Below are 15,674 nucleotides of genomic sequence, written 5' to 3'. Positions count from 1 at the left end.
TGCTGTTACACCATATTTGGACTGGGACACCTTTGCTAACCTCTGTTGCTCAATGACACACTGATTTGAATCTGGAGGTGCTGGCGACATATTTGCAGCAGTGTGGGTTCACAGAGGCTGTTTAGACTCTGAGCATGTGACACACCAGTAGCGTGCCACACTGGGCCTCTCGGGGTGGCGTACAGTGTCACTGTGTGTGTCTATTTAAGTGTTTGTCGTGTAAATGAGGACAACCAAGATATGTGAAGTATAGAGTGGTGTACCACAGTGACAGGTTAATGTCAGTGTGAGTGTGTAGCAGTTTGTGTGGCCAGAGAAGGTCAGCAGCCTCCAGAGGACAAAGCGCTTGTGTTCTTCCACAATCGCCCGTTTGATCAGACAGATCATTTGGCATCTGTCAGGCTAAAAACAACAACGCAACATAAAACCAAGCATACGCTCTGCAGTCCTACAGCTAACTCCTGACAGTCTGTCTGCTGTAGGCTGAAGAAATCAGGGGCTCATTCATCTGCACCTGTCAGCGTCTTTATGCTAACAATAGATCAAACAGTATGTGTCCACAGGATGTGTAATGTTGAAGGTTACCGTACATCCTTATCTCCAGCACTGAGAATCAGTTATCACTGATCGCTGTCTCTGCTTTGTTTTGACATATTTCATATTTATATATTTCATATTTATAAGGTAAATACCCTACAACATTACAGAGAAGAAGAAGTAACCCCAGGCTCGGTGAGGGGCAGCCATCTGCCGTCACCAGCTGGAGGTGATGAGTGGAAGACTCGATAGGCCACTCTTATTTTCATCCACTGCTTCGTTACCTCGACACGATGTTTTGGATCATCGTCATGCTTGAACATCCATCTTCATGGGACGAAGGTTCCTCGTCACAGTACGATACGCGGTCCTGTCTATTGGCCCCTCCATGCAGGGAGGTCATGTTGTGCTCTTAGCAGAAAAGTGACCCATGTTTCCACCGCTTTACTGTGGGGGCGGTGTTCTTTGGTTTTTAGTGATTGTAAAGAAGTTTTCACAGACAAACCGTCACAAAAAAACCCCATTAAGTGCCAACATAACATAAACCTGTAGTTTTAAAAATTTTTAAAAACTTCTCAACAGAAAATCTGTTTAAACAAAAAGGTTTTGACCTGCTTTTTAAAAGAATGGACAGAGTCAGCTGTAGACTGGTGCAGAGCCTTGGTGGTTTCTCTAATCCAGCACAGAGGCCAGTACATTAATCTAAATGCAATGATGGAAACGCATTGATAATTTCTTCCAGTTCAGCAGAGGAGACCATGTTTCACAATTTAGAAATGTTAGGGGTGAGATAAAGATTTTACACAGTTGAAACTCAGAGAAGACTCAAACATTACACCAAGATTTTGAATGCTGAACTTAGCATGTGAACAAAAACAGAATAGAATGCGTTTTATTGTCACTACACACATGCACAATAAGCTTCAGAGCATCTCCTATTCAGTGCAGACGTGGGAAAGAAAGGGGGTGAGTTGTACAGTTCTGCAGCACTATCTACAAATATAGAAACAAAACATAGTGCTATATATTACAGTGTGGGTTACTGCACGTAAATTAAGTGTTGCACTGTGGTGATGATAGTTGTGTAGTCTGTGTATAGAGGTCCTAGATTGGGGGGTGGAACTGTGTTTATCATGTGTGAGTTCAGGTTACGGGTGGAAAAAACTGTTGTGAGTCTGTGGGTCTCCTTGCTGATGCACCTGTAGCGCCTCCCTGAGGGAAGCAGGTTGAACAGGTTAGAACCGGACTGGAGCTGTCATGGATAATGCTTGCTGCTCTGCTGAGGCAGCGGGAGGAATAAATGTCCATCAGGGAGGGGAGAGGGCAGCCGATGATCTTCTGTGCTGTCTTGACCACACTCTGAAGCCTCTATCCGCCTTAGTGCAGCTGCCGTACCATACCGTGATGTCAGCAGCAGGTTGGAGTTCAGCTTGTACTTCCTGAAGACTCTCAGGAAGTGCAGCCGCTGTTGGGCCTTCTTGACGACCGCTGAGATGTTGTCTGTCCAGGAGGTGTCAGCAGAGATGAGGACACCAAGGAACCGGGAGGTGTGGACCCTCTCTCCACACACTCCCCGTTGATGTAGAGGGGGGCCAAGTCAGTGCCTCCTGACGTTGACAATGACCTCCCAGTCCCAGGCTGTTTTCTGAACACCATGCTGCCAACTTCAGGACTCTGTATTCTGATTCTTTCATCCGGGCTGGACTTCTTATTCTTGACTGAAACTTGGCTTTGCCCTGGTGAGTTCTTTTCTTTCTCAGAACCAACCCGATTCACCTTTCTAAGCTCACCCCAGTCTACTGACAGAGGTGGAGGGCCAGCTTCAGTTTTTAAAAACAAATTCACTGTGGTGTGCCTCAAGGATCTGTGCTCGGCCCAGTTCTTTTTCCTTGTACATGCTGCCTTTGGGAGTAATACTTAAAAAATATAACATTTCCTTTCACTGCTACGCCGACGACATAAAAATTTATTTCCCTTTGACATCAGATGTCTCTACGTCTCTGGAACCCCTGTTTGACTGTCTAAATGAGGTACAAACGTGGTCACGTCTCTCACACTGAACGAGGATAAGACAGAAGTTATAGTTTTTGATAGTCACACCCCGCTGGAACAACTTACTGATGCCTTAGGGCCCCTTGGTAGCCATCTCTCACTCACTGTTAGAAACCTTGGTGTTTTCCTGGACAGCTCAAGAAATCGACCTCCTCTGTGGTAAAAAACTGTTTCTACCAGCTGCGTCAGATATCTAAAGCAAAGCCATACCTCCCTTTGAAGGACCTTAAAAAACTCATTCATGGTCTTATCACTTCCAGATTAGACTACTGTAATTCTCTCTACTCGGGCCTCCCACCTTCCTCTATTCACCGGCTCCAGTTAGTTTGAAATGCAGCTGCGCGTCTCTTAACTGGAACTAGAAATTATGCCCACATCACACCAGTTTTAGCCAACCTACGTTGGCTCCCTGTTGATTATCGTACCAATATTCAAAATTCTTTTGCTTACCTTTAAAACTTTAAACAATTTAGCTCCCAGCTATCTACGCGAGCGCCTCCATTTGTAAATCCCTAATAAGGCACTTAGATCTTCCAATCAAATGCTCCTGACGCAGCCGAGGTCTCGTCTGAAGTCCAGAGGGGATCGGGCCTTTGCTGTCGTACCTCCCAGACTCTGGAGTACCCTCCCTCTTTATATTCGTCTCTCCGAGTCCATGCAGTCTTTTAAATTGCGTCTTAAAACTTATTATTTTAGTCTGGCTTTTGATCCAAACTACTATGTTATTTCTATTTTATTTATTTATTTATTTTGATAACACTTCTGAAGCGTCAGAGCTGTCCTTGCCTGTGATAGAGCTGACCTGCCATAGGACACTGGGAAGAGTGTAAATCCAGGCTGAATTCCTTGTGTTGGACAGTATTTGTGTGCAGCAGCAGAGCGCACAAATCAAACTGTATGTTTTGGTAAGCCTGGCCTTCTTGTACTGGATGTCAGTGAGCCAATAGCTGGTGAGTTTATCACATTAACATTTTTACTAGCAATTTCACTAGCTGGGACCACATCCTCAGTTACGATGAACGATGATGGATGAGGGACCGTGTACTGGTGCTGCAATGTGGGGAAGGCCTCAAAGAGGACCGGCAGCAGCTCCTGGGCTCCAGGTGGGCATGAAAATGAGAACAGAGGGTATTGGTGAAGGGGACATATATAAACTGAGGCGGCGAGAATGAGGTGTGGTCCCACTCCTGAAATTCAGATAATATCTCCACTTAGAATAAACTGGGTCAAAGAAAAAGTGCCTCTGATTGGGCTGCTTTCTACAGTTGGCTGTGAGTCCATTGCAGGGCATCAAACATGGATAAGGGGTTGTTTCAACAGTAATTCTATGATGAAAAATTAACGAGGCATTTATCAGGATCTATATTTAATTTAATATCTATTTAACATATTTAATCAATATAAAGCTCAGTGTCTATTTCTTAGCTTGTAAAGTTGTGAAATTCATGGCAGATTCACTTCTTGGCTGTTTTGCGTTTTATTAGATAGTTGATAATAAAGAGTGTCTTTGCCTGTGGCTTTGTTAAGACTGCAGGTTTTTGTCCACCTGACCTTTGGTGACCTTGGCGAGCTCAGGATGAACAGGCTGTCTGCTCTGTTTGGGTGTGATGCTGCCTGCAGAGACAGTCTACTCTCATGCAGACACAACATCTTTACTGATATAACGTGGTCATGGACTCTTCTCTGTTCTTCCTTATTAAATAATAGTAAAATGACTCTGCAGTTTTGATTCAAAATGCACCAGGTCTGCTCAGTCTGAATCACACCGTTAGAGCCACACCAAATGATTGGAGCACCAATGTTAGCACTCAAAGAGTCTAAGCAGTACCACTACCAGCTTTGGCCAGTGCAGGAGTGAACATGTAGATCCATGTTCTACTGAGCAGACACTGAGCAGAGGCAACATGCAGCAAATGAATTAGTGGTCTCCACATGTTTGCACCCAAGGTTTCCCTGCTTTTGTGAGCTGAGCTGTTTTAATATTTTCCATGTAATAGATGATACTGTCCAATGCTTCCAGGGCTGTGAAGATGGAAAAAATGATGTTGCAGTCGTTGCTGAAGTGTTGGTACCATTTGAAGGAAGTCATTAAAGCACCAGAGCGAGCAGACAAGGCAAGCACTCAAAGAATGTGGAAGGCAGTCGGGGAAAGTTGCCATGGACGGACTTGATTCCTCCCAGCCCCAAACAGCTTTTATACTGTGGACAAAAATACATGAAAGTGTGTGTGTGTACCTGTTTAGATGTCTCTGTGGGGACCAAGAATTGGAATGTTACTATACTTGTGGGGACCAACAGTCATTTATGAGGACAAAAGTGCCTCACGAGTTTGAGACTCACAATGTGGTTCTAGTGTCAGGGTTACAGTTAGGTTATGGTTAGGTTTAGGTTGAGCGTTAACCATCCATTATTGATGGTTACAGTGAGCGGCTAGGATGTGTCCTCACTAAGATATCAAAACTAGAATGTGTGTGTGTGTGTGTGTGTGTGTGTTAGTGAAAGGAACTGTAACTGGTCCCAGTAGCAGCAGGATACAAACGCCATAATGACACAGCTGCCTCTCGTCTGCCTTCCTCCCCTGAGTGAAATAAGATATTTGGGACCTTTGAATAGTTTTTTGAAAATATTTTTTTGTTTAAAGAAAGGAAAGAGAAGTTTAATCCTTTAACTATTTAACTGTTAGGTGTCAATCCCTGGGAGGGTTTCCCCCTTTTATTTGGCGTGGAGTCAGAATTATGGCTTCTCCACACTGTGGAAGTAGCTCTTTGACACAGTCGAGCAGTCATTGGTCATAACAGGATCATTTAAGACTGGATGATGAATAAGACTGTTGAAGTGCATGAGAAGGATCTCATATAAAACAGTCTGTGTCTGCTCCTCAATTCAATTTAATTCAGAAGACCCCTATGAGTGCAAGATCAAGGAAACAGTTCACCCTGCCTGGGATAGTGTTACCAGGGCCCTGCCCTGGAGCCAGGCCCGGGGAGGGTGCCAGAAGCTGTACATCTGGTGGCCGGGCACTGGTCCATGGGGCCTGGCTGGGCACAACCCGAAAAAGGGACATGGGCCCATTCTTATGCAGGCCCACCACCTGCAGTGGGCGCCATAGGGGTCGCATGCAATGTGTGCCACGTGGCAGCCAGGATCAGAGGCCATGGTGGACGGATCCCCGGCTACCAAGACCAAGACTAGACTTAGTGTCTCATAGTCATTGAAGAACTCTGACTTGCTTCCTGTTCTAGTTGTTCTCTGGAAAAAAATATGCAGGTCAAACAGGTGCACATACAAAGAGCACATTATTGATTAAAGCCTGGAAAACAACTGAGGCATTTGTCAGCCCGGCACGCTTGAAATGTCCAAGTGTTGAAAACAGTTTTCCATTCGTCACCTCCCCAATGTCCACCAGATGGAACGTGTTTCTAAGATCAAGCTTAGTGAAGATTATTGCTCTATGTAGTGGCTAAAAGCTCCAGCTGAAGCTGTTCTACAGTGGCTGGATGCAAAGCCCAATCACCATATAACACAACGCCTCGCAGATTCATTCCCCATTCTGACTCTGGGATGTGTTGCACTCAGAGAGAGGAAATGTTTGCTGCTATTAGCGTGAATGCATCCCTCCCCGATGGCTAATATAAGCCCCCATGGTGGTATTGTCAATCCTCACAAGAACAGTAGGAAGCGCCTGAAGAAACCACCCAGCGCTGAAACCCTCTTAAACAGCCAAGCCAGACCACCAGGATGGCTGAGCCATCATACCCAGTAGCCGAAGGTATAATCTAAAGGGGACTGTTTTGTGCAGGCGAAAAAGAGTCAGGAATGCTGTGAGCAGGGCTTTGGAAGCTCTGCCATAGCCACCACCAAACAACTGAGTTATTTTTACACATCGGCTAGCATCTGGCCAATCCACCACCTTTCATTGCTCATGCCGTTACAAAACAAACAAACAAAACAAAACCCATCAACCCATAAATACGAAGAATCACTGTCGGCCCACCAGGCAAATGCCCAGTATGCCCGATTGAAGGCACTCACAGCTATGGCCTCTGACAGAGTGATGTAAAAGAGATGGAGTCCAGAGATAAACCCAGAATTGTTATGTGTTGTACTAGAGACAACACACTCGTTTTGCAGGATCCACCTGTGTTATCGCACAGGGAGAATTGATGTGGCCATTCTTCAGTCCTTCTCTACCACTCCTCCTGAGTAAGTCTGCTCAGCTGCACTGACTTCTCACGATGTTCTTGATGAGGAAGCTGATCGTGACTTGTAGTTTCTTTCAGTATTCAGTTATGGCAGTGGTGTCCAAACCCAGGCCACGAGCGTCCTGCAGGTTTTAGACGTGTCCAGCTGATTTAAATGGCTCAACATGCCTTGAAGTTCTCCAGACACCTGGTAATGAACTAATCATTTGATTCAGGTGTGTAGACCCAGGGTGAGATCTAAAACCTGCAGGACACCGGCCCTCGAGGCCTGGAGCTGGCCAAGTTATGAAGCTAACTATTCTCAAGGCTAATGTAACAAGTTCTTCAAATGATTTCGTTTGCAGTACGTATTTTTCAGACCATAAGCTGCAGGGGATTATAAGGCACATTAAGCGAAACAAAGCAGTCAGATAAATCAAACTTTATTAAACTCATTCTTCTTGCTTCCTCCACTTCTCTACCATTGATTCATTAATGTTGAATTCTCTGGCAGCGGCTCTATTCCCATGTTGTTGCAGTATATTAATGACTAACCTCGTATTGTGGATGGATTATCTCAGTTGTTCTCCTGACTGAAGTTTGGTCCGTTTACAGCAGGGGTGTCAAACTCAAATACTCAGTGGGCCAAAATTCAAAACTGGAACAAAGTCGCGGGCTAACGTTAATATTTATTGAAATATATTTATTCCTCCAGATATAAGAATGAATCTTTTCTTATGGACTCAAACACGTTTTGCTGAAAAACTGAATATGGAACAAGCAAAGCTTAATACTAAACAATATATATATTAGCTGTATAATACCAGTAGGCCAGCTCTAATAGTAATTTGGTATGGCTTCGCGGGCCAAATGTAATTAGATTGCGGGCCAAATTTGGCCCGGGGGCCAGAGTTTGACACCTATGGTTTACAGCAGGGGTGTCAAACTCCAGGCCTCGAGGGCCGGTGTCCTGCAGGTTTTAGAGCTCACACTGGGTCAACACACCTGAATCAAATGATCAGTTCATTACCAGGCCTCTGGAGAACTTCAAGAGATGTTGAGGAGGTCATTTAGCCATTTGAATCAGCTGTGTTGGATCAAGGACACATTTAAAACCTGCAGGACACCGGCCCTCGAGGTCTGGAGTTCGACACCTGTGGTTTACAGCATCCTGCCATGCGATTGCATTTGTCTCTAACCATCAGGAACCCTCACGTTAACTTTTATCGAGTGGAAAAGTGTTAGTGTTCGTCCTCCAGCTTCACTGTGTTTATGCTAACATAGCTGTGTCGCTAGCGATCACGTAGCACATCATTATATACCAGCTAGCCCAACTTCAGTAACCCTACAAACGTCACTGCTGTTTAGTTTCCTGTCTTCATTTATGTTGGAAGTGACAGCAGAGCTGTACGTTTGAATTTTTCAGAAATCTCTCAGTCAGAACATGCTATATCATGCTTAGGCACTAGCAAAACCAGTGAGCTACCTTCCGCTAACTTCCTGTTAACTTCTAACTCCGTTAAATATAATAAATTCTGTTTTCATGGATGCCTGGATGTTAAACTTCATAGTTACACCTGGTAAAGCAGCAACACTGATCGTTTTATTAAAGATGAAAGAATTTAGACCGTTTTTAACTCTCAGTGATGCTGCAGTGTTCGTTTGACTTTGGGTCCTGAAGGACGGAGTTTAGGACCCAGATTACTCCCAGATTTAAGAGCACCTTAGTCCGAAAAATATGGCAATAACGACGGCCGCTTGCATGTTCTACAAAAAAATGGTGCTTTGTTGTGTATCTGACGGACAAACACCAAACCAGTTCCACACCACTGAAGTTGCAGCATTTTTACAAACCAATTCTGGTTCATGTGTTTCACTCAACAATCTGCTTTCCCCCTTCTCATTCTCTATCGCCACCATGTGGGTATGAAAACAAAGGCACTGCGCATGCGCACTTTACCCATATTCTATCGCGATATTTTATTTTTTTATCGTTGCCCAACATTAAACCAGTATTACCATGAACAGTATAATGTGGCACAGCCATAGGTGGGCTGGTAGGAATGCTGCGGAGGGAGGAGAGAATGGGTTAGCCAGAGTCTAGAGTGAGATGTACACTTACAGAGAGAGTCGAAACCATCCTACCGGGCGATGTGGTGACAAGAAGCAGGTAGTAAGCGACGTAACAGGCGTGTCTTTTCCTCTGTAGAGCTAACACTCCTGCTGTTTTACTTCTGTACTCCTGTGCATACGTCAAGGATGTCACAATCACATTTTACAGCATCCATGTTATATTAGAGATACTTTAGTCCCAGCAAAGTAGTGTACTGTTGTTGTTTGCTCCATTGCAACAAAACATGCAATGATATTATACTGAATTGCACCAGTTTTTAGGACGTCTATCTTTTACTTTCTGTGGGTTTTTCACTGCTTCTCTGCGATCGGATGAATTGTGCACACTATTTGCTCTTCCACAGCTTTATTTTTTAGTCTTTGAATGCTCCCATCACTTCTGTGATGACAAAAGTCATGATTATGCCATAGTCAGTCTATTTATATAGACCAAAGGCTCATCAGCAGATCCAAACCGACAGAAAGGCCACGGTTTCCTAAGAATAGAGCACTTACCAGTTATTCACATTGAAATGTCCTGTAATGTAGACACCGTTATCATGGTTTTGTTAACCTTAAAGAACAAAACTATGTGCCTGTTTAAATATTTATGGTCTGTATATACATTAATAATATTTACCATTAAAGGCAGTTTACTTTATACCTAGATCATCGATCACAGTGCATCGATCGGCTTCCTGCTTTACTTCCTCATTGATGACTGAGATGCTGCAATTTAGTCCTCCAAAATATTAAGCAGGGTGCACGCCATCCCATCAGTGTCCATACTCCTGAGATAGAGTGAGATTTCCTGAAGCCTTGCTATTTATAGCTGCAGGAGGCAGCTTCTAGCTTCTCCCTAGAGGAAGCTGTCCTTGTTTTTGTCTTCATCAAAAAACCTTAAAATCTAAAAATACAGACACCAGGTTCTTTGTTGGGCTTCTCTTTGTGGTTTGCTGTGGCTTTGCATCTGCTCTGCATCCCTGACCATCAATGTCACCAACATGTGTTCAATGATCAGCCAGTTCACCTCTGAGGGACTTTGGTCTATTCAAACTGGCTGAGATGCTGTGGCTTAAAAAGGTGGTTCAGACTTGAAAACCCTCCGATGGGCTGAATTATAACTCTAATAAGAATAAATAGCTACATTTACAACCTGCATGTTGTGTTTACTTGTGTTGTCTTTGTCTAATATGAACATTTTGTTGATGATCTGAAACATTCAAATGTAACATTTTTGGATTCATTCCTGTGGAGCTCAGGTCGGCACTCCCAGTCAGCGAGCCATGGCATGTATGTATGTGTATGTGGAGACATGTGTCTGTATGTTTGCATGCATGTATTTATACATACATGTATGCATGTTTGTATGGGTGTATCCGTATGTTTGCAGGTGCATGTATAACTTATCGTTCTTGTGTAAATGTAAATTTGTCTGTGATTGTGTAAATACTTCACACACATGGAGAAATGTCAAACAGCCTTTCATTGTTCTTGTAACAGTGACAATAAAAGCTATTCTATTCTATTCTATTCTATTCTATTGCTCTGTCATGCATTCTTGCATCTCTTGCCTGCAAGCACACTTTGCAGAGTGCACTCTGTAGTTTATTTTACATAATAGTTAATACAGTACTTGTATTTAAGTGTATTTCGGTTTATTGTTTTACATCTCATAGCACTGCAAACACTTATAAAGCATAAGGTTTACTGAGCTCTTACTACTAATCGGTTCTATCTTGTAGTTGCACTAAACTGCACGATAAATCATAGAAGTAATTCAGACAGGGAGTTTTATGTCAGTGTTCTCCATTGAAACTGGTTATGAGTATTCACAAGATTTGTATCCAGGGATTATATCCCAGTCACCAGCACACTGTCATGTCTCATAAGCTGGTTTGGTATCTCGGTGCAGTCCCCTACTCACAGAATAGTCTGAGGCCAGGGGCCTTTATGAAGGGGGCCAGGGGATCCCATGTCCTTGAGTGATTACTCTGCCTTGGAAGCTCGTCTGTTCAGAGCGTTTTATGGCATTTGATGTTTGTATATCTTCTTTTTATTCTATCATTATTTAAAAATTAGATTTTTTGTATGTTTGGGGGAACATATCAAGAACACTGCAGTTTATGGCTTTTCCTTTTGTGCGGAGCCTAAGAATAGCTCGGCGGACTTCATTCACATGTTGCTGTTATTTATAGCTGCCAGTGACACAAACAACACGCCTGTGGGTGCTGCTGCCTGTGCTGGGATTGGTTTTTGTCGTAACATAAACAGAACTAAAGTGGATCCAAGTGTTAAAAACAATTTAAATATGTACATTGCAGCCACTGTCTGTGCATCTGGAACTGTTTCTGATGATCTGTGATGGCAGCAGGTACTTAGTTCACCAGATACTAAGAAATAATTCCTTTTGTTTTTTAAGGTAACTACTTAATTTGTCTTTTCTCTTGCAGGTAAGTTGACATGGAGCTGTCCAAAGCCTGACTCCTGCTGACGGCCCCGTCGTTCTGTATGTGTTTGCTGTGGGGCTGGTGACAGAGAGGTAAATATGCCTCAAATAGTTGTTGACCTTTCTGTGTGGAGACATGAGGCAGAAGCAGCAGCCACTCTGGTTATTGGACGTCCTGCTGTGACAGTGGACAGTGATAGAAAGGCCAGCGCTGTCTTTACTGAGCATCTTAGCTTCGTTGTTTTGTGATTTCATGAATAAATAATTATAAATAAATAATTAGCCATTTGTCAGTAGTAGATGTGTGGTTATTATAACAGAGGGCAGAGGTCCTCTAAGGGCCTGGTTTAGGTGTTCAGCAGCGTCCTGTGTGCAGCAGATTAATCACATCATGTTCGGTTTGGTGGCTTTTTGATGTTATTGTTCGGAGAAAGCTGCCAGGAAACGACTAATAACTGATCAATGACAGCTCAGACAGTTCAGTCCAGTCTAGCTGGCTTTCCTCACAAAGTGATTCATTTGTTACCGTCTGTGGTCTCTGACCTGAGGAGGCGTTACACTGATTTCATCTCCACAAAGCTTCTGCTGAATGTGAGTGAAGCGAGATCACTCCAAGCTGGTCAGTAATCTGTCCAGACCAGTATGTCATTACTGTCTGGGTTTATGCTGAGCTGGGCTACTGGTACATGACTGGTAATGAACTGGTAACAACCCAGAGTTCAGTAGAACCTCTGGCTCTCTGTGCACAAAGAGAAAGCCAATCCATAAATAAATCATGAACAGCCAACATGCACACATGCTTAACATAGTGTGTGTGTGTGTGTGTGTGTGTGTGTGTGTGTGTGTGTGTGTGTGTGTGTGTGTGTGTGTGTGTGTGTGTGTGTGTGTGCTTCCTTTGAGTACAGCTGTTTAGCACATGCATTAATATTTCAGGAAGATGCCCTCAGAGAGACATTATATATGTTTGCATGCTGCGTAATTAATATAATAATAAATACCCTTCTAGTGTGATAACAGCAGGGGGCGCTGTGACTGCAGAGTCCTTTTGATGTGCTGTTTTTACGTGACAAATTGCTGCTGACAGATCTATGTGATCACTTATATTAAGAGAGGATTCCTGATTCTCTGTTTAACTTTGTACTGTGATGCTAACTTAGTTTATAAATAAGTCTTTTAATCGTATTAGTTGTAATTAGAAAGACGAACTCCTCTCTCCTGATTGTTGATTGGCTTTTTATGAATTAGGGTGAAAACTTCAAACCCACAAATACCCAAAGAAGCCTGAAACGATGATTTAGCCATGAAGTGAAATCACACAGGGAAGCTGAGATGGTTTGTTGACCTGTGCTTCAGCATGTCTAACTGGGACCTTTACAGCAGTATTTCTGTGTTAGTGTGTTACTGTTCGACACCCTGTGTATCCACGATCAGTCGTCTGCACGTGTCCAGCCTCGCCCCTGTGTTCTACCTAAACGTTTCCATTCTGGTCATTCCCAATGAAGAGTCGACCATCTTTAACCGTTCCAGCTCCGCCTCCTGGGTTTGTCAGTGCCACCGTCTCCGACACACAACAGCTCGCCCGACTGCCATCACGAGCCACCGTCTCCTAAATTTTCCCTGTCAGGTTTTTGTGTTTCCTCTTTCACAAACCCCCCCTGACCCTCACCTCCACCCACCCCACCTCCTCTGCACCTGCCCTGTGCACTGTGTTGTTCTGGATCAGCTTCACTCAGGCACCTTTCTCCTTCACACACATGTATTCAGTCTTACTGGCTCCACCTCTCCACCTGCTCCCTGTTCTCACTATAGTTCCCAGTGTTGTCTGCACCATCGCACACATGAAGGGCCTCAGAGTCGAGTCCTGATGTCATGGCAACCCCGCTTTAAATCCGTCTGTCCCTCCTACAGCTCAGCTCACCTGTGCCTTGCTGTCTCCTGCACAGCCTCAGTATGTGCTCAGTATGTGCAGTACCACAGTACGTCTCTTGGTGTCCCGTCGTGTGCTTTTTCCACATCCACACAGATATGATACAACTCCTTCTAACCTTCTCTGCACTTCCTCATCTACATGTAGAACCTCACTTCAGTAGCTCTTTCTCACGGTGTGGCTCATCAGCTCCATCCCCCTGTGGCTGCTGCAGCTCTGCACCCTGATTCTTCAGTACCAGGACACTCTTCCTCCATTCCTCATCATCCAACACTGTGTTAAAAAGTCCCCTTCAGACCTCCAGATGTTTATCAGGACCATCATTCTTCATCTCCTTCATGGCTGCCCTCATGTCCTCCTTACTCTGACGTGCTGCACATCCTTCCAGCCTCAGCCAAGTCTTTTTCTCCTTGCTCAGCATCCGCTCTCTCACACAGGTCGCTGTAAACCTGCAGCCACTGGCCTCCCGGTGCTCCCGTCTACTTTCATTTTCCACACTCATCTCTGCTGTCGAATATTATCCTGAACGTCCTCCTTGTCTTTTCTTCTGTTCAGAGGATGCACTGAACACCACCATGACTCTTTCCCTCATACTTCAAACCATGTTGCAGAGGTTTGAAGTCACACACTAACCTGCTCACCTTATTATTGTGTTTTTGAGCGTTTTCTTCTGCTAGTACCCCCCTCACAGTCTCCACCTTCACCATACGTCACCTGCAAGGTCACTGTCTTCAAAGGTGAAGCCTGAAGTAGCCCCCCCCCCCCCCCCTCCATTATCTGATTTCACTGCAGCTTTTACGAGTCAGCCGTGCTATTTCTGATAGGCTCCCCTCTTCTCTCTGTGAGTGTCGCTCATAGAAAACTTGGACACATTAGCCGGTCATGTGAGCTGCTGCCTGTTAGTGCACACGCCGCTGCCGCCTCGCAGCAGCCTGGGATTCCTGATTTACTGCTAGTTCACTGAGCAGAAGAACAGCGTTTAATGGGGCTCTTTCCTAAAAGTCGTGGCCTGTGTGAGCGATCGTGGCGTGTAGTGTATGTGTTGTTGGCAAGCCGTCACAAGGGGGCGCCCTTCGACAACTTACCTTTGATTTTGTGACTCATGAGCAAGAAAAGCATAATGTCAGATTATTAAATGTAATTCATCTTCATAGTAAAGGAGGAAACACGGATGTTTCTCAGTGACTCGTGTTTGTTTTCAGTCAGTTTGAGACAAGAAGAAAAGAAATGAGCAGGAAGCAGAACACATCACTGTTTGCTTTTATATAATAGGACTAATACAGCAGTGTTAGATATGTAAATGGCTCCAGCTGTCATAAACTAAGACTCAGGAAGTTCTCTGATTGAAATGCTGGCAGGTGATGGGTAACCCTCCCCAGCATGTTCCCAAGCGTTGCATACAAGCCACTGAAAAGTAAACAAGTAGATGACGACAGGCTGACTGTCTGTGTGGAGAATCAGTAGGAATACGATGGATGAGCACATGAATCTGACATATTTGGAACAACCAGGTCTCGTGAATGACGTCATTTTTACTCCACGTGAAGAGAAAAACATGTAAACAGATCGTGAGCATCAGATCTGTTTATGCACTGCTTCAGTTTCCTGCTCGGCACAATCGTGGATCCAAAGACGTCAGCTGACGGCCCCGCCTGCCTTTGTTGTCTCTGCCCAGCCTTCCTGTCGTTATCTGTATTTTTGCTCCCCATCCCCTCTGCCCTGTTGCCCTGACAACAGACAGACACCTAGGTTTCCTTGGCGACGGGGCAGTTTCCTGCCTCCCTGCTTGGACGCTGTGACTGTAGCACAGAGTGTAAGATGTGATTGAAAAGCCAAACCTGGGGATGTGAGCGGTCCAGCCTCACAGGACACGTCGAGCTTTGTCTGGGTTTGGATTTAAGGAGCTACAGGTTAGAGGAGCAGGGACAGAAATCGTCTGTCAGTGTCCCCGTGAAGCCATCGCTGATGTGATTACTGCTGTTTCACATCAAACACTGCAGTTTTCCAGCAGTGGAAAGAAGCTGCTTTTGCTGGCATCCTTATTGAAGTTTAAAGTTTACATATAAGTCATGCAGACCATCACTGATGCAGGTGTGTGGCTGTGATTATGACAGTTGGACGGTTTCTCCCCTTCTTAGTCCAGAGGACGTGGACACGTTGGACTGACAGCAGCACTGTTCCCTCTTGTCCTCGGTCAGTTTGTATGTTATGTTTACATACGGCTTCTTCTTCTTTGTTGTGGATGCAGGGTGAACTGACATCATGCAGTCTGATGAACATTTCCCACCAAAGAGCAGAACTGTGCTTTCCACAGATGAGAGCCGCTGCATGCTGAGCACATGTGGAAGAGGCTGCAGAGCATCGTGCTGCTGGAACCTCGTCAGCACGGCTGCTCTGGTGTTTCAGTGATGGTCTG

Source organism: Copadichromis virginalis, unplaced genomic scaffold, assembly GCF_057382275.1.
Source record: "Copadichromis virginalis isolate Kocher_CV1m ecotype Utaka unplaced genomic scaffold, C_Virginalis_male_GT1.1 unmapped_scaffold_1, whole genome shotgun sequence".
NCBI classification, from domain to species: Eukaryota; Metazoa; Chordata; class Actinopteri; order Cichliformes; family Cichlidae; genus Copadichromis; species Copadichromis virginalis.
The sequence above is the reverse complement of the archived record's forward strand: the minus strand, read 5'-3'. Positions refer to the sequence as shown.